At 44.3% G+C, this 24802-nt stretch overlaps 1 non-coding gene across 1 annotated transcript; it reads right to left on the reverse strand.

Moving 5' to 3' along the window:
• Positions 1-20894: 20894 nt before the first annotated feature.
• Positions 20895-20966, reverse strand: trnae-cuc (transfer RNA glutamic acid (anticodon CUC)). The gene has a single exon. It is a non-coding gene; the product is annotated as a tRNA-Glu (tRNA).
• Positions 20967-24802: the final 3836 nt, after the last annotated feature.

Genomic DNA, 24802 nt, shown 5'->3' on the forward strand with positions numbered 1-24802 from the left:
AAAGCCCAATCGAAGTAAAATTAAAATGATTCCATAATAATATATTACCAATTACTGGTCATCTCTCAGAGTCAAGGGAGGTATCCAGAGAAGAAATTAAAGAAGGAATGCCCAATAAGTGCCATGTCAAATTAATGGGAAAAGTGCTAGCAAGTAATGGAGAGGCACTGCACATTTGGATAACATTTTTTCTTAATCGGAAATTACAACAGTTTCCATTTTTAATGTGAAGATGGTTGTAAAGGTTTAACAGGAATTGAGCTGTAATCATGGACATCCGGATGTTTAGAATCAGGCCATCTAAAAGAAAGGCATCTTCTTAGCTCCTCCTTGATAACATTATGGGCAGTGGTGGCCTAGCGGTTAAGGAAGCGGCCCTGTAATCAGAAGGTTGCCGGTTCAAATCCTGATCTGCCAAGGTGCCACTGAGGTGCCACTGAGCAAAGCACCGTCCCCACACACTGCTCCCCTGTCATGGCTGCCCACTGCTCACTCAGGATGATGGGTTAAATGCAGAGGACAAATTTCACTGTGTGCACCGTGTGCTGTGCTGCTGTGTATCACATGTGACAATCACTTCACTTCTTCACTTCTTCTCATTGAGAAGAAAAGGGGTACAAAGACTTGTCTCTGTTGTGTTCACGTGTGTTTTGTGTCCTTGTTTGTGGTCAAATAATCATTTTTGCTGAGAAAGCTTCACAAGAGAGGGAAATCGAATAGCAGGCATGGTAAGAGCTGGTCAAATTTTTTACATTTTACGGGCAGCTGCTTCAATGCTTCCTTTCCTATACCTTTTAGCAGGAGCATGCTGAACCCTCCTTGACCAAAAGAAATCAAGATGTCGTGGCATTAGCTAATATCTGCTGAAAAATCCACCTTGCGCACAGGGAGTGATAACGTGTTGCCACCTTTGGGGGGATTTATGCATTTATAAGAATGAAAACACCCTTTATCAGAAGGTAATTTAGTCACATCTAAGTCACAATTTAGTGTACATTCCTTTTATATCAGTTCATTTTCTTTCAGCTCTTTAATAGTACTGAAAAGCAAGGTCAAACAGCTGCAGGGAGACTGAGGTGCACCTATTCATTACTGATGGCTCATTTTTTAATTTCCTTTTCTGTTAAATTTCTTTCCAGTCATGGAACTCATGCCTCTGGGACGGGTTTATATGATTATGTATTTAAATGAATTAAGCAATCCCAATTGTTGATTTGGAAATTAACAGTACAGTTTGTTTGGCTGAAGGGTGGAAGAAACAAGGTGAAGGGGTTTTCACATAGTTTCAGTCTAATCCAAAAAGTTCCAAGAGGTTATTTCATTCCCATCAATCACCATTCATCAGTTAAATCTGTTATCAGTATTACATAAACTTGCAGAGAATCATTAGTGGTTAAATAAATCTCGCAGTATTTCTTATATCAACCCATCTAAAAGTGTAACATTATCAGTAGATGTCCCATGGTTGTCAAAACTGCAGCAAGCCATCTCGAGTCCCCACTGGTCCCGGCACTGAGGTGTCATGTCTCGCCTGCTTCCAAGGCCCCTGAGGCTTCCTGACCTGCCTAATTTAAGTGCATGCGCAGGTTCAGCAACAGTGGTCTGAACCACCAATGTCCATCAGTGTTAAGTGCCAGCAGGTAGAGGTTTGTTTTTAGGTTCACAACTGTATGAAAGCTGTAGGTATCACATGGAGAAGACCTATCAGAAGTCAGATCTTCCGGGACATACTGAGAAACAATGATTTATTTACACACAAACCAAAACAGGTACGAGGGCCAAGAACAGGGGAAACAAAAGGGAAGAACATAAACTAACCTGCAGGCATGTGGCAATTGCCAGAACTGAAAACAACCATACACATGATTTGAACGATCCACATAAAATGTTGCTGCCATGATCATCTGTTCAGAAGGTCATTATAATATTACTCACACCTGTCCATGGCTGGAGCCTTGCTGTCAAGCAGATTGGTGCCAGGTGCATCTCCAGCTGCACTCAATCATGACAATTTCCTGTTTAGTGTTGTCTGTTAGCTGTGGGGCTAACTAGCCCTTCGAATTGTTCTTATCTGTCAGCTGTGGAGCCGTGTATTACTGTTGTTCATCTACACCACCTTGTAACCTTTGGTTTACCTACTCATGTAATCGATTCTGAGCAGGGCAACAGCTTACCTTCCTAACCAAGTGAGTTTATGAGCTCCCTTGTTTGTAGGATTTGTTATGGACAATTTGTCCCAATAAAATTTCACTACCCTATTTCAGATGAATGAAAGGCCATGCCTAAAAAAGCTTTACCTTGGAACCATGGAAAATGGAGTGAATACAATCGAATAAAGCTCAGAGCTTGAGTTGAACTGCCATGGGACTGATAACCATTACATTGGGAAAGGGTCCAATGAACTGTGGAGCTTGTATGATTGAGTTTAGAGGGGAGGGTTGAGAGCCATAACTGCTGTTCTCAGTGGTAGTGGGATGATTTGATGGTAATGACAAATGAATGCCTTGGCAAAAGTTACCACACCTGGGCTGGAAGAAGTGTTGGTTGGTTGCCAAGCAAGGACTCAATGGGAGACCTGCCAGTGGAGGAAGACACGTGGTGGTGGCTAAAGGAGGTGGATTTCTGAGAAACCATGCAGTGCAGAACACTCTCCAGTTGCTGGTTCGCTCTATGTCTGGCTGTTGGTTTGTGTATGAAAGCCAGCAAACAGACAAACAAGCACCAAGAAGCTTGCAAAAAGCTTTCCAATAACTGGAAGTGAACTGAGACCCCCTCTCTATTTTGAACAGTTCAACTTCAACCTGTCATATCAAAGTATTAATGTTGGCGCCCTTTCACGTCAGCATGCCCCCAACAACTCTACTGTCACTGCTTTTCCCATCACCCCACCTACGCACAATGTAGGACCTTTGTGATAGGATTTGGAAACGCAGGTACGAGTTTAACCCAAGTTTAAACCTGAGTTTTTGCTCTAGATACAGTTTCCTGGCAATGAGCTTCAGACAAGATAAACCAGCACCAAAGAGTCACCACAGCCACCGCCACAACAGCTAAATCTTCAGGGATTTTCAAATGGACCAGTAGTATTATAATGGACATTTAGTTAATGTCCTTTCCAGTACATCCAAACATGAACAGATGCTGCACTTTAGATATTTCTACCACTAAACTTGTTGAAAAAATCATTACCAATGCTGCAATGACACCAATTGCAAGCTCACTCTACTGTGGAAGGGGGTCCCTCTCTGTATCACTCCTTCCCAAGGTTTCTTCCTTTTTTTCTCTCTCCTTGAGTTTTTTTAGTGGAATTTTTGTGTCGGGCCTGTCAAAGCCCATTGAGACATACTGTATATGACCGCCGACATCCGCCGTCTCTTCCGGGCTGGTGTGTGGCTGTCCACCTGGAATCTCCACCCAGAAATTGGACCCTTGCTTCATTGGTCCCTACCACATCCTGGTTACACACAGCTCCAGCTCCCTCCTTTACTTAATTCGGTTGTCCATATCAGCGAAGTCCTTTGTAAGTTCTCCAGTGAAAGTGATTAGTTGTCACATGTGACACAGCACAGCACCCATTAACCAGTGCACACAGTGAAATGAGGTCTTTGCATTTCACCTATCCCCTGAAGGAGCAGTGGGCAGCTTTTAAAGGACCACGGGGAGCAGTGTGTGGTAACAATACTTCAGATGTGCCTTAGTGGTCATGATTCAAATCTGCAACCTTCTAATTATAGGTCCACTTCCTTACCCATCAGGCCATCTCTGCCCTAATGAAATATGCTTCTGTCCGAGTTGGACCTTTTGCATGTGAGGCAAATGTAATAAGCACTACACTACAGAAACCTGGGCTCCATTAAGTTCACCTGCTCCACTTCCCCCCTGTGTCATCGATGGGGGTCCTGCATACACCATGGAGAAGATCATGGACGGGGGTGTAAGATTGGGTGTCGCAGGACCATGCTTTTGTTTTGCATAGCGGCCGTCGCAGGACAATGCTTTTGTTTTGCATAGCGGCCGTCTACAAGAAATGTGACATTCCTGTGCCAATTGTTGTGCATGAAGATTCAACACCTCTGTTTTTCATGCCTTTTGTCGGACGGCAACTGTGAAGTGTCGGTCGTCAGGACCGCCCACTCTCTTTGTCTTCCCCAGATGGTAGGGACCGGGGGGCGTGACATCAGAAACAACAGGTTCTGATTGGTCTGTGACAACTTCCTGTAGGCCAGTGACAACTTCCTGTAGGCCAGGGGTATAAATTTTCTCTTCTCCCATTTTTCTCATGGCTTTTTCTCTCCCTCTCCCTCTCTCTCTCCCTCTTTACTCTTTATTCTTATTTTTGTTTTCTCTGTAACCCTGGTACCTTTTTACATTCAATATTCACATGTAACTACAATAATTATTTACCGGTGTTAATACATTTGAAACTGTTCATTTTTAACCTCTATTGTACCATGCCTCTTTCTGCCAGGTAACATCAAGTTGGAGTGGTTGAATACAGTGCTTTTGTGTGGAGGGAGAAAGAGTTTTTCTACATTCAGTTCTCTCACCCCACCACACGGTTGTTTTTACAGGGGAACCAATACCTTGTCCACTGGGCAACTGGATCGCTTTCTCATTGCAGATTAACTGGCAGTGCTACTCTTCTGCTCTGGGCCATCTGGAGTCAGTCCTGGAGGAGTACTGTCACATGACTATGTTTGTGCTGAAAATGTGGAACTGGGTGAATCTCACAGCTGATAATCAGCGGTATTATCAACTCGGAAGTGCTCAGTTATTGAAGCTCAAAGCTGAAACAACATGCAGCTTACTTCGACTCAAAGTGAGAGTCATCCTTGTTCCTCTCCCAATTCTCTCGTCTTATCTGACCCTGCCTTACATCCCTTCTTGCCTTTTTAAATGACTGTCAACACTGGTGGCGTTGCAGCGTCAGCTCTCAGACGCTTGCATAGTAAAACACAAATATTTACCGACATCTTTGTGCCAATCTGCATTTGGGTTTACATTTTTTTTGGAACAATCGCTCTCTCAGACTGCTCTGCTCCCCTTTCATGACAGTGACAACAGTTGATGCAATTATTTGCAATCAACTGACAATCTCCCTCGGCCTGGAAGTCCACGCAAGACCTCACCACATGGAGTTTCAATAATAATGAGAACAGTGTGGATCTAGCCCAGAACTACTCAGGATGAACATGTCAATGATCTTAAGGCAGCAGGGACAAGGAACCCCATGAAGGACTGAAATCCTGCATCCCACAAGGTCCCCCTGCTCAAGAATCTACAGGTTTGCCATCTAACATCTGTCTTGCCAAAAGGGCAAGGGGACAATACATTATCAAGTATTATCAAGTGTTGTGTTATCATTATCTTGCTCAGGAGGTCAATGACTAATCGTTTCTTGTTCCCCCGAGGTGTGAATTAGGGGGCAGGGCTTAGTGATTTATAGTGAAAGTCACTCTGTACAGACATAGTGGTATAGTGGTAAGCAGCAGCCTTTTGATCCAAACTTTGTACCTTTCTCTTAATCTTCCATTTCACCTTCTCCCTTATACCAAACTGCCATCATATGTTTGAAACCTATCTCAGTAACTATCTCTTAAAGTAGAACATATTCACTCTGCAGAAGCTCTGTTACCAGCAACCTCATCTACCCCATTTTGTCATCTACTTCTCAAACAAGAGTGGTAGGTTGGCTCTGGAACTGCCAGACTGCTAAAAAAGCTGATTTATCTCTGCCCTTATTACTCTTTACTCCCTGGACTTCATTTCATTAATTGACTTGGATATCCCCTCAGAATACAGCTACACCTTCTGCTTTCTATTCTGTCTATATTTTCTCCCACATTCCTAGTAAAACTGGGAGAGGTGGGGGTATTGGCTTCTTACTATCTTGGAATTGGTCCTTCACACCACTGGCTCTCACGCATTTCATGCAGTCTCAGATTTTTCTCCAGTGAACATTCTTCTCATCGACCCCTCCGTGGTCACTGGTAAGCTTTATTGATGAACTGGACACTCTGCTCAGCAATCTTCCAATAGACACCCCTTTAAGTCAACGTCAAACTTCCACTTGACAAACTCGAATCAATTTGACTTATTCCCCTTCTAAACTCTTTCTCTCTGGCCAATTATTGTAACTCACCTCTAGCAAGTCTATCGCTGAATGCCGTCTGGCCTCTACAACTAAGACATAATGCAAAAGTCTGTCAGAGACTCTGGTTGTGCCACCTTGCTGAAGTTATAGATTAAACGACAGTAAAAGTTAGCGAATCCGAGAAATTGTTGTAGGTGACAAATGGTGGTGGGTACAGAGCGGCAACTGCTGTTGTTTTGATGGGGTTCATGGTGATTCCTTGGGGGCTGATGTGGAACCCCAGGAAGGAAATTTCAGCTTTGTGAAAAGGAACTGAAAAGATGATTTTGCAGAAGGCGCTGGAGGACCTGTCGAACATGGGAGATGTGGGTCGAGGGGTTAGGTGAGAAAATTAGGATGTCATCTAGTTAGACAAATACGAATCGGTCCAACATCGGGCAAATTCAAGGTCAAGGACAGGCGAATCCGTCATGGTCACACGGAAGAATCCGTCAGGTGATCGTCATGGCAAAAGGGGCCACGCTCGGCGATACGTCCGTCTAAGCCAATTATGCTGTCCAGAGTGTTGCCTCAATCGTGATTCACCATCTTGTCTTTCACCGCCTCCCGTAGGCCTTGGTAAAAAGCGTCTGGGAGGGAGGCGTCAGTCCACCCACTGTCGCCCACCAGGGTACGGAATTCAATAGCATAATCAATCATGGTCCGATTCCCTTGGCGTAGCGACGAGTCGCACGCCGCCCGGTCTTGCCCTGGAACACGGTTTGGAGGCCAGGAACGTGGTGACAGAGAGACAGTTTGGGTCGCGTTGCTCCACCAGCGGAGTGACCCAATCCTATACAGTCAGACGGGTTTCTTCATCGAGGAGATTGGAGGTGGAGAATCAGATGGCACTGTGTGATAAATCCGCGACAACTATTGGGAATCAAAACTGTTTACACATGGAAAGGAAATTAATGGTATCCTGAATAGGCCAGAGGTCATTCTTCTTGATTCTCTGGGTTGTGGCATTTATATCTTTAAGTTCAACAATATGGTAGCTTTCACATATCACACCATTATTCAGAGCGATTTACAATCTGTAGTTACAGGGATCAGTTTAGATAAAGTGTATGGCTTGTGGAATATGACATCAAAATAAAACTATGACTAAACTATCATTCAGCAAAAATATTTGTGTAATAAAGACATATAACAGTATGTATTGTGTGTAACCAAATAAATAATTGTTTTTCACTATGTATGTCACTCTTTTAAAACAAGAAATAAATCATCTCCATTTTCTGTTTTTGATAAACGGGCGAAACTGCTTTGCTCTTTGCTGACAGTTGCAACATTTACAATTGGATCATCACTAGATTGCTCTAGAATATTTAACATTTAACAATATTTATGTGCCACACCTACCTACCAGAAACATGACTGCACATGAATGAATGCACATGAATGGGATGGATGACTGTAATGAGCTCTGGAATATTACCAGTGTTCTGAAGGTTCCGAAAAATGCTGACCTGCTGACAACCACAAGTCTGTGTAAGATCATTGACTGTATTGAGTAGAGTGCATCTACAAGTCCAAGTTGATTGAATGCTTGCCTGCTTGCCACACTGGCCAGCCAGATTTGATGTTGTTGAAGTTGAGCTTTATTCTCATTTCAGCTATATAGGTGTTAGACAGTGCATAGTGAAATTAAATAACGTTTCTCCGGAACCCGGAACATTTGAACAATTATACAAGGTTACATACTGATGTAACGTGCACATGTGAGACAGACAAACTGGGCTACATAAGGTGCAAATAGGGGAAACAGGCAGTGCAAGAATAACATGTAGGCAACAATGAGACAGACAGGGCTAAACAGGTGAAATTAATAGATAATATCACAGATAGATAATATTACAGTGTAACAGAGGTAGTGCAAGTGTGTGTGTGTGTGTGTGTATGTGTGTGTGTGTGTGTGTCAGTCCAGAGTCCCTGAGAGTTCAGTTGTCTGATGGCCTGAGGAATGAAGCTGTTGCAGAGTCTGGCAGTGAGGGCCTGAATGCTTCGGTATCTTTTTCCAGACGGTAGGAAGGTGAAGAGTGCATGTGAGGGGTGTGTAGAGTCCTTCACAATGCTGGTGGCTTTCTTGATGCAGAGTGTGTGGTAGAAAGCTTTCAATGGTCCCTCTATAAAAGGTGGTGAGGATAGGTGGTAGAAGATGGGCTTTCCTCAGCCTCCACAGGAAGTAGACACGCTGCTGAGTTTCTGCTGAATTGGAAAGGATTTAGGTTGTCTGGCTACCAGTTATGTCTAAGAACTATCTAAGACTTTTTGGTATTCATCTAATGCACATTTAAAAAGTTGTACATAACTAGCTAGAACACTAGACCACAGAGTGTTATTAGCATTAATGAGCACCAGCTAACATTTGAAGAAAAACACAAAAACATTTAAATATTTGTTTAAATAAAATATTACTATGTGATTAAAAATAATTTTTTATGGTGGATCCAACTGAAGGGTGGAAGGGTGGGGAAAATGAGCAAGCGACAAGATTAATATTCCACCTTTAACTTTGCATTACTATAAATCTTATTCTTAACCATGTCTTTTTGCCATAAAACATCCTGCAGATTATTATTTTTTTTTTGTTATGCTTTATTAATCCTAAAGGAAATTGCTTCTCTGCATTTAACCCATCACCCTTGGTGAGCAGTGTGTAGGGGACGGTGCTTTGCTCAGTGGCACCTTGGTGCCGTTTGAAAATACTCCCCTCGCGGGAAGTTCCTTCCACCTCCTAGGGGCCAAGAGAGAGAAGAGGCTAGATGACGAGCAGTAGGGCTGGAGGGTTGGAGAGTGCAAGGTATAATAAGAGCTGTGAGGTAAGATGGTGCTCCATGTTTTTCTTTGTAGGACAGCATCGGTATGTTTTATCTGATGTGGCCAGTGGAGGGAGCATAGCAGTGGGGTGGTGTCATAGAAAAAAAGGAAACAAATTAATATTTTGGGACAAAAATAATTGAAAATAGGGGAAAAATATTGTTATCCTGATTAACTTTAGGCAAAATTGTATAAACAATAATTTTAGTGAAACACACAAATTATTGCGGTGAATAAAATAAATTGCTTATATGCTGATAAATGTTTTGTGCCTGCATATGGCATACTGCTGTGTAATGGTTCAATCCAATGGCAGCAATATTGCAGGTTTACACACCACTCACTATGTCATTACGCTTGAATTTGGGTAGAATCTGGATTTCTGTCTTGGTAACGGCTGTGACCTAGAGTCCCCTGTGGTTTTGTCCCTTGATTAAAGAGATTAAAGTGTAGGGTGGTAGTAGCCTAGTGGGTAACACACTTGCCTATGAACCAGAAGACCCGGGTTCAAATCCCACTTACTACCATTGTGTTCCTGAGCAAGACACTTAACCCTAAGTTGCTCCAGGGGGGGACTGTCCCTAATGACTGTAAGTCAGTAAGACTGTAAGACGCTCTGGATAAGGGCGTATGAGAAATGTTATAAATGTAAATGTAAAGTGTCTTCTTGGTCAGATGAAAGGAATGTTGGAAGCTAGTTCCAATCTTCCAAGATGCAGATATCTATTTTGTTTTTTTGTTGGAGGATCATTGTTTTAAATGTGTCTATCTTTAGAATTTCAGTAGCTTATATGCTGTGTAAATGGCTTTTTGCCTCATTTATTTAATTAAATTGTGCTTGTCATGCAGAGTGATGTTATTAGATCCACATATAGCATGCAGCCAAAGGCACAATCTCATACTTATTTGTCAATCACAGGCAGCCCACATTAGGCTGATTTGATGGGAGAGCTTCCAGAACTGACTGCTTTGAGCAGCAGAAGTCAATCAGTTGCTGGGCCTCTCTGAGGACACTTGTTGTTAGATCTTGTTGTAGCTTCAACCCGTTGGCAGTATAGATTCTACCCGTGAGCAGTCAGAACTCTTAATGCACCAGATTTTACTCTTTCAACCTTCCCCCTCACTGCTTTGTATGTGTGTGTGTGTGCGTGTGTGTGTGTGTGAGTGTATGCAGACTTCTTTCATACAGTCATCCCACTGCTGTTAATGACCATGGGCCTGTGCAATATCTTGGAAAATGTGCAGTCACCAACCCAATAGTTTCTAGTTAGTTAAAGCTAACCCACTTATATGTCTAAACTTTTTTCTGTTGTTGTGTGTGTGTGTGTGTGTGTGTGTGTGTGTGTGTGTGTGTGTGTAAAGTATCTTAAAGTATTGAAGGTAAACTCTGCCATTGACTGAACCTCTATTGATAAAGGAGGGATTTGGGATTTTTCCCTGTGTGGATAGAAACGTGTGGATTTGTTGACCTCCACCACAAATTCCACCACAAACCCCTACATGATGCTTTTCATAATTAAAGACAGGGAAACTTGTCTCTATCATATAGGTAGAAAGTCTGCATGGGTGGTGTGGTAACAGAAAAATGGAACGGAACAGTAAAGAGCTCTTTGCAAAATGGCTTTGTGTAATTGCGTGTCATTTTATTCTGTCACCATACTTTATGAGTTCAGTAAATACATGATGACGGCTGATAACAAGGAAAGTGACTTCAGATCCTATCAGTAAACACCTCCATGTTCTGGATCTCAAGTCAAGCCTTTTCCTCTAATGCTATTTTAAAGGTCCCCTATTATGAAAAAAAATGCTTTTACATAGATCTTAATGGTCCCTAAATACTATATCTAAAGTCTCTTTTCAAAATTCAGACGTGGTGCAGAATCACATCCATTTTGAGCCAGTCACACAATGAGATTCTCCCAGGATGCTCCGTTTTCATGTGTGAAGATTTAAATGCTAGTAGGAGGATAGAGGCGGGAAAAGGAGGAGTGTTGCCGTTTTTTCATACATCAACATCAGGGTTAGGATTTATACACAACTGTTTTATATGTTTCTCACACAGAGTACTGTCAAAATGTGTTTGGGAGGGACGTGACCTTTCTCAGCAGCACCTCTGTGCCTCCTTGGCAGTTTTAGATTTGAATCACCAATCTTCTGATCCTTAGGCCACCTCTGCCCAAGTTAATAATTACCTCCTTCAATTATCCTAAATTCAAATTCATCAGCGCTAGTCTTTTCTACACAAAACACGCTATTACAAACAATAACAAATATTGTCATGACTGAGGGAAGAATAGACAATGCACACTGGGGTAGAGAAACAATGATAACAGAATTTATTAGAAAAGAGGATAAATGGATAAACAAGCCACCATGCCACACACTCTTGTGCGCTGATGTCTGTCAGTCAGGGCAGCAGGTCACCGCTGCCCCTTTGCCACCCTCCACAAGTCCTATACCTTGGTCTGGTTGATGAGAATGTTTCCCATCCCAAGGAACACATGTGACTACACATGATTCTGCATGGTACAAAACACAGACAAACACTCATGAAAGGCACAATCCAGTTTGTGGTGACACACAGAAAACACCTCAGAATGCATGTTGGAGAACAGCTCTGTAGATCTATGGATCACATGGGCTTAAATTGAGGTCTTATTATACAAGACAAGCCACACCTGACACTCTATGCATTGTGAGGATCACTATCCATGCCGAAGGGCCCTAGGGAGGGAACATGAGAAGGAACCCACAACCTGGAAGTGAGAGAATGTAAACCGTCAAGTGCAAGTGGATTGTTGGTGGCCACACACGACACGACATGCAGATACAGACACTGACCCTAATACTCAGGGGAGGGGGGGTGTGGTAGGGGGTGAGGCCTGCACGGACATGAGAAATATTTAGTAATTCATATCCCATTCTTATTGCATCCCACGAAAACGTATATATAGTAAATACCACAAGCACAATTACATACCCTAATTTGAATGACCTGCCCTCATAACCCAACCTGCCCCATGCAGTAATGCTGTTTAATTATCTCCTAATTTAATTAAGTGATTAAATTCTCATCTCTCTGCTGTACTAAGAGAGGGTCTCCTCTTGCATGATTAACATGACTTTCTTAATTTCCAAGGTTATGCCATCCTGTTTGAAAGACAGGAGCTACATTTAAGTTCATTGAAAAAAAATGGTTTTAGTGAAACACAGGGGTTTAATGATTTAAAAATAATCTTCACCTTTATTGGCTGCCCCCTCAGCCCCTCTGCGCTATTGCAATCTCCACTGCTCATCACTAGCCTGCTCTGCTCCTCTGCACTCTTGCTCAAGAGCCTTTGAAATATAAATCAGGCCTCATTATCTTGCACATTACAGTCCCCATGGTGATGAGCACCAAATTGAGGACATCCTTGAGAGGTAATATCTTCAAATATATTTGCAGGGAACTAAAAAAGAATCCTTGTGATATAAGAAAGATTGTAGTGTGTAGAAGTGGTGTTTTCATGTGTTTATCTTTTTAAATGTTGTGTTGGGAAGGATGGAACATGTGTCAGTGCTTATGATGAAGGGAAAGATTCAGTCGGTTTTCGAGCAGAGAATAGGGAGAACAAAAATGGAAGCTGTTCTAAAAATATGAAAATGATGTGTAGTGTGTCAGTGCTGGCAGACCTGCAGCAGAGCCAGGCAACCTTCTCCTGCCTGTCTGCTTTTCAAAGGCCGGCCTCTGCGGCTCCTATGATTGACACTCTTATGTAAGCAAGCGATCTGTGGCTGTATAACACTAGTCTTTGGCATGATAATAGGAGGCATTTCCTCTCTACCCTAGAAAACAGATTCACCTTAGCATGAAAAAAAGTTCAAATACGCCACATTGCATTGCTAAATGTTTGTGTTATGACAGACTGACATGCCGAAAATTTAGTATTGGCAAATTTTATTTTCATAAAAATTAAAAATAGTCTTAGAGAGTTGTGCAAAGTGCTCCATTGTCGTATCTGCCACCTGTTTAAGAAGATAAATAAAGTTAATGGGTTTATAGTGTAAGGAGGAAGGCCACTGCTACAGGACCTGTGAAATCCAGGGTGGAGCAATGAAGTTCAAGGCAGACACATAATCTCATAACATTTTTTTTTGATGGTTGACATCAGTGACCCTCACACTGGCAGGGCCGTGTTGAGTCATGGTTAATAATACATTTGATTTTGCATTGTGAGATCATAGCAGTCCAAACTGTAAGAGCGTACATCTTCTGCAGAGCCGGGACAAATAGAGTCACCACCTCTGCCATTATCACTGCAAAAATGTGCAGAGAGGACGGAGAGAAGAAAGCATATTGAGTCTTTCATTTGAAGCCAAATGATCCAAAATATTACATTTTGTCCAGAATACAAAAGTGAAAGTGATGAGAATTGAGCTTTTCGAAAAGCTCTATGAATATTTCACACTTTAAAGTATGCATGAACACCATCTGTTCCAGCTACTGATTTATTCAACAGATGACTTGAACTGGTCAACTCTCTGTTAATGTTGCACTTACCACAATTTAAAAGTAGAGGAATGATAACTTAAGTGTTAACAAACTACATTAACATTTTACATTTACAGCATTTTATCAGACACCCTTATCTAGGGACTGTCCTCCCTGGAGCAACTTAAACCTAAGTGTCTTGCTCAGGGACACAATGGTAGTAAGTGGGATTTGAACCTGGGTCCTCTGGTTCATAGGGGAGTGTGTTACCACTAGGCTACTACCACTCCACCATCAGCATACCCAAGTCAAATCTTTAAACCCTACATACCAAAACAAGTTTATGATTTTTATCTATTCTGTTGCAGCAGTTTTAACAACCCACCCTTCACATATATTTCCCAAAATATGTTGCATGGTCATGTAACTGCACTGGGTGTTGTGTAGGATTAGTATATATGTATACCTGGGATCATTAATCTGTAATATCTCCAATTAGCACCTCTGATAAATGAAAGAAGCACACACAGCAATCACAGCAAAAACAGCCTGCCAGTCAATTTTGTAGAGGTCCCCTCTGGGTCTTGCAGAGTGTTGCAGAGGGGAGATAAAAAGCGACGCTGACGACATGGGCTTCTTGTAGAAATGAGCACAGGAAAAATGCCAGATGCTGCAACCCCAGATGTTTTTCTTTTCACAGAGGGACAAACTGGAATGTCTAGAATGGGATTGCTGGGTAAAAAAAGCCAGCAGAACTTAATTTTTCTATGTTGTGCTTCATGTTTTTAGAGATCGAGCAAGGACACAGATGAAATTACAATCTCCTTCATGCTGCTGCACCAAAGACCTTCCTGTGGATGCATTTGAACACTTCTTTAAAGGGTTTATTAATTTGCTGAAATCTCAATCAAGACTTTGTCTATTTGCATAACTCTAACAGATTTAATTTTTATGCTCAGGGGCACTATTAGACGGTGATCTGTCAATCACTCCATTTCTATTAAAGTTTCAACAGAGACTGAATATAAACCGCGAATAGTTGCTCTAGCACATTTCAGCTCTGAAGTTTAATCAAGCTATTTCAAGGGCAACTGATGTCTGGGTGACATTTTCACTGTCAAAGCCAAGAGTTACTATTCACTCACTACCATGGTTCTCAAGGCACAACAGTAGGCAATTAAATGTCTCTTTACCCAACTTTTTTAAACCCAAAAGAAATTACTTTTATGTAATCATTATCTGGATCAAGGACACTTAAGTTTACATGAAGACTAATACTAGAAATCGAAGTTTATAATACTAGATGTCAGGATTGCCTGCAGCTGGGCTCCACACCTGACTCCAATCCTGACGCCCCATAAATGCCAGAGACTTCCACCCCTTCGAGATCTCCGGCATTTTCGTGAACTCAGACATGAACTTGACTTCAGTGGGTGAATGTATGTGTTTTAAGTTCTGGCAATCGCCACACGCCTGCGGGCAAGTTTACGTTCGTTATTGTAGTTAAATTGTTTTTGGCCATCGCGCCGCTGTTTATTTGTATTTATTGTTTATTTGTTAATAAAACCCCCTTCACAACATGTCAAACCTCTGCGCTTCCTTCCCCCGTAAGCCCGTAGTCGTGACAGAATGCCAGAGATCCACCCAAAAGCGCAGAGGTAAACAGCAGAGAAGAAACGTCGCGAAGGACGCAGCCCGGCGCGACAAGCGCGGACGCCAGGGGAGAGACGCGCCGCCCGTTCTGGTCGAGCGCTGTCTCCCCGAGAAGCCGTGGCGCGCTGCGCCGCGTGATGACGTCACCCCCGGGAGAATCCGCGAAACCCGGAAGCAACAACTTCGGCGGGTGAGGGGGCGGAGCGAAGACGATGGCGTGGGCAGCAGCGAGGAAGTGACGTGGACAGCGAGCGCCGAAGACGCGAACCCCACGATCTTCGGCATGTCGAGCCAGGGACTCTGCGCTCTGCTGGCCAGGCTCCCCGTGGACTGGGACAACACGGACGATGACGACGACGAGAGCACGGGAGACGAGAGTTGGGCTCCGCCCATCGCGCCCGTCCACGATCGTCACGAGGTCCGTGGGGATCCACGTCACTTCCAGGGGTGTAAGTGGCAACAACGGCGGCGTTCCTCCAGCGAGGAGGTGGGCAGGCTCCAGCCCGAATGGGCAGAGTACTGCCCATGGGAGCTGATCGCGCCATGGGTCCAGGATGTCCGCAGGGTGGACGACCCTCGGAGTCACCGGTGGGAGGACACGGATGACGAAAGCGATGATGACGTGGATTTTCGGTGGGCGGTCGTTGCCGGGATTGCTCCGTCCAGCGTGCGCATCCGTGATCATCGCGGCGTCCGTGATGACCCACGTGACTTCTGGGGGTAGGAGGTTGACACGGACGATGACCAGGATGACGCCATTTCGGCGGTCGGTGCCGGGATGGCTCCGCCCATCGCGCCCATCCAGGATCGTCACGAGGTCCGTGGAGACCCACGTCCCTCCCAGCAGTGTGAGGAAAGCTGGTGGAAGAGGGCGACGGGAGGTCGCCAGCCAGCAACTGCGCTGCCGGGACTGCCTCGCAGGGAATCCTCCATTCCTGCTCCAGTCGCCGACCCGCCTTCCCTCTGCCCGGACGTTCCCCAGCGAAATGGCAGCGCAGCACCAGCGCCCACACCTGCTGGAGAAGACGTCCACCCCCCTACACACCTACCACCATCTCCACCCACGAGCCCAGCCCCGTGTGGGACAGCCCAATGGTCCCGGGACCCTTAAGTGGGGCAGCAGACACGGATAAGACCACCACCATCCTCGCGTGTCTGCTTGGGTCAGCATGGGGCTGGAGCGCAGCCCTCTGGCAGCAGGGAGAGACAAACACGAGTTTTCGGGACTTCCAGCAGAGACTGAGGTCGGTGTTTGATCGGCCAGAGCCTGAGCCAGGGATCGAACTCTGCCCCTCCACCACATCCAGCGCCAGTCAGGATCCGGGGCAAGAAGACCCAGCACTGGCGGGCGACGAGAAGGTCGCACCTCTCGAGATCCTGGCTGTGCCCCCTGAGGAGGTCCCGGAGACCCCAGAGAAGGAGCCAGACGACCCTCTCTTCTGTCTCTCTTTGTCTTTGTGTGTGTGCGTGGCATTAGTGTCCATATGTCGCCCCCATTTCCCCTCTTTGTGTCCACCAGATGGCGAACCAGCAGCAGAGCCGAACCCCAGGGAGGGAGTTCCCAGCCTGACTGCACCGGTCCAAGGCGAGGTGGACGAGCCCCAAGGTACCCCTAAGTCCAGCCGGGGGGGGTGCTCCCCCAAAGAATTTTTTTGGGGGGGTGCAGTTTAGGTTGGGGGCTCCTCCTGAGGGGAGGGGAGGTGGGGAAGCGATGGAGCTGGGTCCTCCGGTAGCTGGTGAGGAGGGTGGGCCAGGCATGGGCCTGCATCCGCCTCCAGAGGGGTGGAGCACCATAGAGCCCCCTGGTAGGCATGAGGACCCAGCTGGGACAGGCAGGAAGAGGGCCTGCTTGTCCCAACGGACGCAGAAGGGGCTAGCCGGATGGTCTGGCAATGCCCCCATCTTGGCACCAGGGGCGTGCAGTGAGAGGGGCTGCACGTGCCGAGAAGGCATCAGCCTGGGGTGCCTGGAATGGTCGCCGGAGGCTCCGGAAAAATCTCCCTGCGCGGTGCAGGGGGTGACACAAGACGTGTCACCCCACAAGATGGGAGCCAGGCCGAGGGTCCGGGGCCGCCACGCCGGGGAGCCAGGCCGAGGGTCCGGGGCCGCCACGCCGGGGAGCCAGCCCGAGGGACCGGGGCCGCCACGCCGGGGAGCCAGCCCGAGGGACCGGGGCCGCCACGCCGGGGAGCCAGCCCGAGGGACCGGGGCCGCCACGCCGGGGAGCCAGCCCGAGGGACCGGGGCCGCCACGCCTGACCACGCCGGGGAGCCAGCCCGAGGGACCGGGTCCTCCAAGGGGAGGATACAGCAGGGCAGGAGCCCTGTGGTTGCCGCCGTCCGTCCCGCCGCCTCCACTGATGGTACTGCTGGGGCTCCGAGGACGTAGCCCTTGGAGGTGGGGCTCTGTCAGGATTGCCTGCAGCTGGGCTCCACACCTGACTCCAATCCTGACGCCCCATAAATGCCAGAGACTTCCACCCCTTCGAGATCTCTGGCATTTTCGTGAACAGACATGAACTTGACTTCAGTGGGTGAATGTATGTGTTTTAAGTTCTGGCAATCGCCACACGCCTGCGGGCAAGTTTATGTTCGTTATTGTATTTGGCCATCGCGCCGCTGTTTTATTTGTATTTATTGTTTATTTGTTAATAAAACCCCCTTCACAACATGTCAAACCTCTGCGCTTCCTTCCCCCGTAAGCCCGTAGTCGTGACACTAGAACCTGCTCTTCTCATTTCAGTCACAAGAAATGTGCAGAGAAGAGCTTACAAGGGCTCCAGCACAGCAAGAAATATGCAGCCTGAAATCTGTAACATCTGTAGTTACTGAAGACACTCTGGGTCAGGATACAATGGTAGTAAGTGTGGTTTGAACCAGAAGAACCCAGAGTTATAGATTCAAAGATGGGTGTGTTACTCAATATGCCAGACTATATATCTGGGCTTCCATGTCCTGTTCCTGGAACCTTCATTCAAATCACTGCTTAATTAGCATTAGGTGAGCATTCACAACCTAATGATGTATGTGCCAGGTTGAAAGCCCAGAAGGCTGTAATGAAAACATTGGCAGGAAGGGATCCAGGAATGGGAATGCATGCTATTTCATAAAACCGTGAAACTTCCCTCAAGTGTGTGATTAGTAACCTGCACCACTGAGTGCAGATACAGTCGATAAGATCATGATGGCTGAAGACAAGAGTGCTTGAAGTGCTGTAAGAGTGCCCTTCAGGATGAACTGAAACCCCCTACCCACTGCTGTCTTTATTGCTCTTCCCTGATGGGGACAGTGAGAACAGCAATGACATTTTCTGACATTTTCTGTTTTCCTGTGGCTTAAGGAGCAGTTAATTAGATGTTTTTAGATGTTCCAGACTCACTGTTCCTGTCATTAGCTAGACAAGCTAATTTTCTGTGAAAAAATGTATATGCTGGGATGGAGGATTTTAACAAAGTTTTTTGGAACTTTATGGAACAGCAATCTGTTCCATAAAGTGGAACAGTGGTGGCCTAGCGGTTAAGGAAGCGGCCCCGTAATCAGAAGGTTGCCGGTTCGAATCCCGATCTGCCAAGGTGCCACTGAGGTGTCACTGAGCAAAGCACCGTCCCCACACACTGCTCCCCGGGCGCCTGTCATGGCTGCCCACTGCTCACTCAGGGTGATGGGTTAAATGCAGAGGACAAATTTCACTGTGTGCACCGTGTGCTGTGCTGCTGTGTATCACATGTGACAATCACTTCACTTTGTATTTGTTGATCTTTAAATTTTGATTTTTGTAATTAGAGGCAGCAGCAGTGATAAAAGGTGACACTCCCATATAGCTTGTTTTTTGCTATATGGGAACAAATATTGAGGAGAACAATTCTTATTTAAATATCTATCATTGAAATAAAAACATTCCAATGCTATTGCACTAAAAAAAAGCCTTGATTTATCCTGGACATAATTAGATGTTCTGCACATAACTGCATTCTGCATTGTCCGTACCTGGACAATATGCATGTCTTTGCATATCATTAAAACAGTATCCAATTGTAAATGGAATATGGGCATTCCCACTATCTTCTTTGAACCTGTGATTTTGTTGTCTTCCAGTTCAAAGGCAAGTGTGTTTCAATAAAGTATAAACAAGTTTCCATAAAGAATAAATAAAATATTTGCAAAGCAATATGAACCCTCTAATGAGTAGTTAATAATTTCTGACATTACATAATGTGCACATATTTACAGCATTAAAGACTTTGAACTTTTTGCACATGACTGTCTCGTGCAGGTGGAACACAAGCCATTTACACACTGTTCCCTTGCTTTTAATCCTGAAAGAGCCTGGGCCCTCTCTGGGTTAATGTGATTGGCAAAACAATTCTTGATCACTGCTGCATTATTCTTGCTTGAAATCCATGACACTTGATGAATAACAGCAATCTGTCACAGTGTGCTTTCCTCTGTATAGAAAAAGACACAATTTTTGTGTTGTTGTTTCCAAATATTTCCTTCCCTCCTCTGGCTAATTCCTTCCTCTGTATCCTCTAGCAACAGGGTCTGCTGTTTTAATCCATTTGTGAAACAGGCTGCAGTCGAGTCCCAAGGTGGATCAAAGCAAACAGAGAACTTCGCTGCCGAGGTTGCTGCTCCTGCCCTGGCACTAAACACAACAGGCACAGCGTGAGGCTTGACACAAAGCCAGCTTTTCCAGCTCCAAGGACAGCTCCCCTGTTGCTCCAAACCAGTGAGAGCTCTATTTAGATTCCCCGTGACAGGGGAAACAGAGGCTGGCCTTATTCCGGAATTCAATTAAGCCTTTTGCTGCCCACCGAGAGCAAAGGAGCACAGAATTCCCGGAGAGGAATGGGCACATTGCAATAATACCAAGCAATTAAACATGGAGTCTCAGTAGGATTGTTGGATGACTTCAATTTAAGTTGTGGGGTTTCTCAGGTCATGGGGGAAGGGGGCTCCTCTGGGTTTTCAGCACTGCAAAAGTCTTTCAATTGGCACCTAACCGAGGGCACACAAGTCCAAAAATGTGCTTGGAGTATTTTAGAGTAATGCCGACATTTTCAGTGACTCTCTTTTCTTTCTGGGTTGTCACTACAATGCCTTTCAACTTTACCATGCTGAAGTCACAAGTAAACATATAAATGATATGTAAACAATGTAAACTTGTGACTTGTGACTCATCAATGTATTTTCTGGTACTATAAGGCACTTTGAACTTAGTAATACTATATGTGTAAGGTACAGAAAAATGAAATTCATGTAATGTGTTAAAAAAGCATCTGACTCTACAGGGCAGAAATAAAAATATGGGTTACATGTAAATTATTATTATTATTTTTTGAGCAGTTGTGGTTAAGCATGAAACTGCATGAAGACATGCATTACAGTGCACTGGTTTGAACCCTCCATGAGCAGAGCAACTTCATTCTATGGGGTACATTGACAATGACAATTTTCCCCTCAGTTATGAATTGTTCATCCCTAATGCAAACAGGTTTATTTTTGTCATGGCCGCTGTTCCATCACCGGGCCCGCTGGAGATGTGTGAACGCCCAAGGGGATGGCCACTCAGCCGCAAACATTTACATTTACATTTACAGCATTTATCAGACGCCCTTATCCAGAGCGACTTACAATCAGTAGTTACAGGGACAGTCTCCCTGGAGCAACTTAGGGTTAAGTGTCTTGCTCAGGGACACAATGGTAGTAAGCGGGATTTGAAACCGGGTCTTCTGGTTCATAGGCGAGTGTGTTACCCACTAGGCTGCTACCACCCAAATCCTGAACAGAATTAATAAATAAAACCTTACAAACTTTCCCTGACCGGGAATCGAACCCGGGCCGCGGCGGTGAGAGCGACGAATCCTAACCACTAGACCACCAGGGTCCCACGCAAACAAGGTCAGGGTTGGCGTCCAGTATGAAGACCCGTCGGCCATCTTAGACGAGGCCCACTGATTGTGGATTTATGTCTTTGCTACTAGCTACTTAATCTGACTGAACCTGTCTCGTTGTCTTCGACTTGATGTTCCACAGATGATTGTCCATCGTCTTCATTGAACATTGTCTTCAACAGATGTTCCAGTACTGAATGCAACTGTCCCATGCCACCTGCTGCAGAGCCAGGCTTTGGACAGCATTGCCCCTCCCTCAGAGTGCCCCATCCATTTACATTTACATTTAAGGCATTTGGCAGGTGCCTGTATCCAGAGCGACTTACAACGTGCTTCCATGCAACCAACGATGAAGTGATCAATTCTGGTTCACTAGGACCACCAACTATGAATACAATCTTTTTTTTCACTCTGCTGTAGTTTCTATAAATAAGACAGACAATAAGAAGGTTACAAATTAATCTAAATATTCTCTAAAGAGAAAGGTCTTGAAATGCCATTTGAAGGTGCTCAGTGACTGAGCTGTTCTGACCTCAAGGGGAAGTTCATTCCACTACCAAGACAGAGAAGAGTCTAGATGAGTGTCTTCCTTTTACCTTCAGAGAGAGAGGAATGAGGCGAGCAGTACTTGAGGCTCGGAGTATACAAGGTGCAGTGCGAGGTGTAATAAGGGCTGTGAGGTAGGATGGTGCTACTCCATGTTTGGCTTTGTAGGCCAGCATCAGTATTTTGAACCTAATGCATGCAGCTACTGGGAGCCAGTGGAGGGAACGTAGCAGAGGGGCGGTGTGGGAGAATTTGGGAAGGTTGAAGATCAGTCATGCTGCTGCATTTTGTATGAGTTGTAGAGGTCGGATGGTACCTAGAGGTAGACCAGCTAGAAGGGAGTTGCAGAAGTCCAGTCGTGAGATTACTAAGGACTGATCCAGTATCTGGATGGCCTGTGTTGACAGATAAGGACAGATTTTCTGATATTGTAGAGAAAGAATCTACATGAGCAGGAAAGATTGCTGATGTGATTCGAGAAGGAGAGTTGGTTGTCTATTGTTACTAAAAGGTTGCAGGCTGTTGTGGAAGGAGAGAGCTGTGAGTTGTCTAGGTAAATAGCAAGATCCTGATGTGGTGAAGAATCTGCTGGAATTAATATTGATGGCCTGTCATCCAAGATGAGTTGTCAATTAGACATGCAGAGAGGGAGGAAAAGAGAAGATGAGTTGTGTGCATTCGGCATAGCAATGGTAGGATTTCCCATTTGAGGAAATGACCTCACCAAGTGATCTTATGTAGAGGGAGAAAAGGTGAGCTGAGCTGAGCCCCAAATTCCAAGCCTCTTCAGGATAGACAAGGGAGTCTTGTGGTTAACTGTGTCTTCATTCTCTCATTCTCCCATTCTCTCTGATTCTCACTCTCCATCTCTGGTGTCCTCTTTTCTTAGTAGGTGTATAAATATGAAAGAATTGCATGGATACGGCATGGAAACTCCAGACATGCTAAGCTTTACTTTGTTGTAAAAGCAGACTCTGCAAATGTATACAGAACTAACCAATAAACATTTAGTTTATTTTAAGGTATTTTACAATGACTTAAAACAAAGTAGAGATTGAAAAAAACATTAAAAAAATGGAAGTGCCTTTAATTGCTGGATTTTCAGTTTCTATATTAAAAAAATGCGTTACCACCCACAGTAAGGAGAGGTATTTATTGATGTTCAGTGATATTCAATGGTGCCTGATGCAGTCAGCGGTTGATTTAATGTCTGCATGTGATCAGAACTAGCATGTTCAAAGACAGCTTTCTCCCAGTTTTTATTTTATTTATTTTATTTACAATGTGTGAGACATGTATGTGTTAAAAGAAAACTTGAGTTTTTTCGAACCGGCAATCTTCTGATTACAGGTCTTTTCATGAATGTTGTTTTTTTTTTCCCTATTCCCATTTTCTGTTTAAACTGTATTTTATGGCCCTTGCACCCTTTTCTTTTCATTTTTTTAAACTGCATCTTTGTCCCATTAGGTCGAGCGTTTGTGCTTCTCGATTTTCACACTGCCGTGGCAGCTGGAAGCAACATATTTTGCTGTTTCCTTGTTTATGTGGTTGTGTTCTGTTTAAATAAATTTTAGTTGAGATTCTGGCCATTATGCAGGTATAGGTCTTTATATGTTTAGTGGATGTTTAAACCATCAAGGGCTTTCGGGCTCAAGGGGTTTTAATAAGAAAGCAATCTTTTTAGTTATTACAAAAAATGTATATGTAGTGAATGAAATGATTTATTGTAGTCTAATTTTTTACATTACAAAATCTGGCATTTTAACATGGGTTTGCATTTTTACAAAGCTTTAATTTCAAAATAATCCAAAGCTTCCACTGTGGTCTGTATCTTGTACATTTCAATTGACAAACAACAATGTACAAAAATCTGACTGCATAGCTGTGCACACCTTTAAACTAATAGTATGTTGATGCTTAAAGCTTTTAGGGTAAAGGTGAGAGGTATTTGGAACTGTTCATAAAACCCTGTTTTAAAGCTCCAGTTCCAGATAAGAAAATAAATCCCAAAGCATGATACTGCCACTACCATGTATGGTGTTTTTTGTAAGATGTGAAGCCAAAAATTACAACCGAGGTCTCATCACTCCATAGGACGTTTTCCACACGCTTTTTGGCAAATTGTAGGTGGACTCGGTGTCACAGACTCTGGTCATGGGACATTCATGAACTCAGATCCAAGTGACGTTCGGCATTGGATCAGTGCAATATTTACATTTACATTTACATTTACAGCATTTATCAGACGCCCTTATCCAGAGCGACTTACAATCAGTATTTACAGGGACAGTCCCCCTGGAGCATCTCAGGGTTAAGTGTCTTGCTCAGGGACACAGTGGTAGTAAGTGGGATTCGAACCCGGGTCTTCTGGTTCATAGGCGAGTGTTTTACCCACTAGGCTACTACCACCCATGCATATGGGTGGTATAAATAAATATATAAATAAATACAGTACTTTTGTCAGATATTTTGTTTCTTTGATGTACTGTATGATTGTACCACAATATATTGTTTTTTGCAGAATTGTGATAATCATTTTTGAACCCTATTTGACTAACTTTCAAAAAGCATACAATTTTCTTCCATATTTCGACATATTTTTGGCAGCTTTGAGGCATAAGCCTTGCCATTGGTCAGGTGAATTCTAAACATTGGGGATCACTCTATTGAATTAAAATGCTTCCCAAGCTATTGCTGCAACAGCTGTTAAGGTCTACAAGTGGGCCTTGGGATCGTTCTGACCAAGGTACTAATTGTTATAAATTAGCTGCTGGGATGCCAGATGTAATAGAGTCTCCAGCTGCCAGTCAGATACAGTATTTTAAACACAAGTTTTGTTTAAAATGGTAAACGCACTCACTCTCCTGGCAGATCACCTTTTTCAGGTGTTTTATGGTGCTTGCAGAGGAGTAAGAATTTCCTTTTTGTCCCATGCTAGTAAAATGAAGGGTCTTGCTGGCAGTATTTGAATGTGAAACTGGACTGTGATCAAGCCAAATATGGCACTGGAGGGGAAGATCCGCTGGGGAGACTGAACCTTCCCACCCAGGGGAGACTAGCAGGGTAAGTTGTGGTTCTTCACTGACTGCTATCAGAGGAGAGGGGAAGATGTCTACTCCTCACTGTCTGCCTCCAGGACCAGAACAGCATGACACATCAAACATTCTCAGTGACAATTGCTCCTAAAATGTTAGAGGCCATGCACCTCTAAATTAGTTTTTGATTAATTTATTATAACATTGAGTTGTTTTGCTCGCTAACACCATTTATAGTTGCATAATAC

The sequence above is a fragment of the Denticeps clupeoides genome, chromosome 18, assembly GCF_900700375.1.
Source record: "Denticeps clupeoides chromosome 18, fDenClu1.1, whole genome shotgun sequence".
Taxonomy (NCBI): Eukaryota; Metazoa; Chordata; class Actinopteri; order Clupeiformes; family Denticipitidae; genus Denticeps; species Denticeps clupeoides.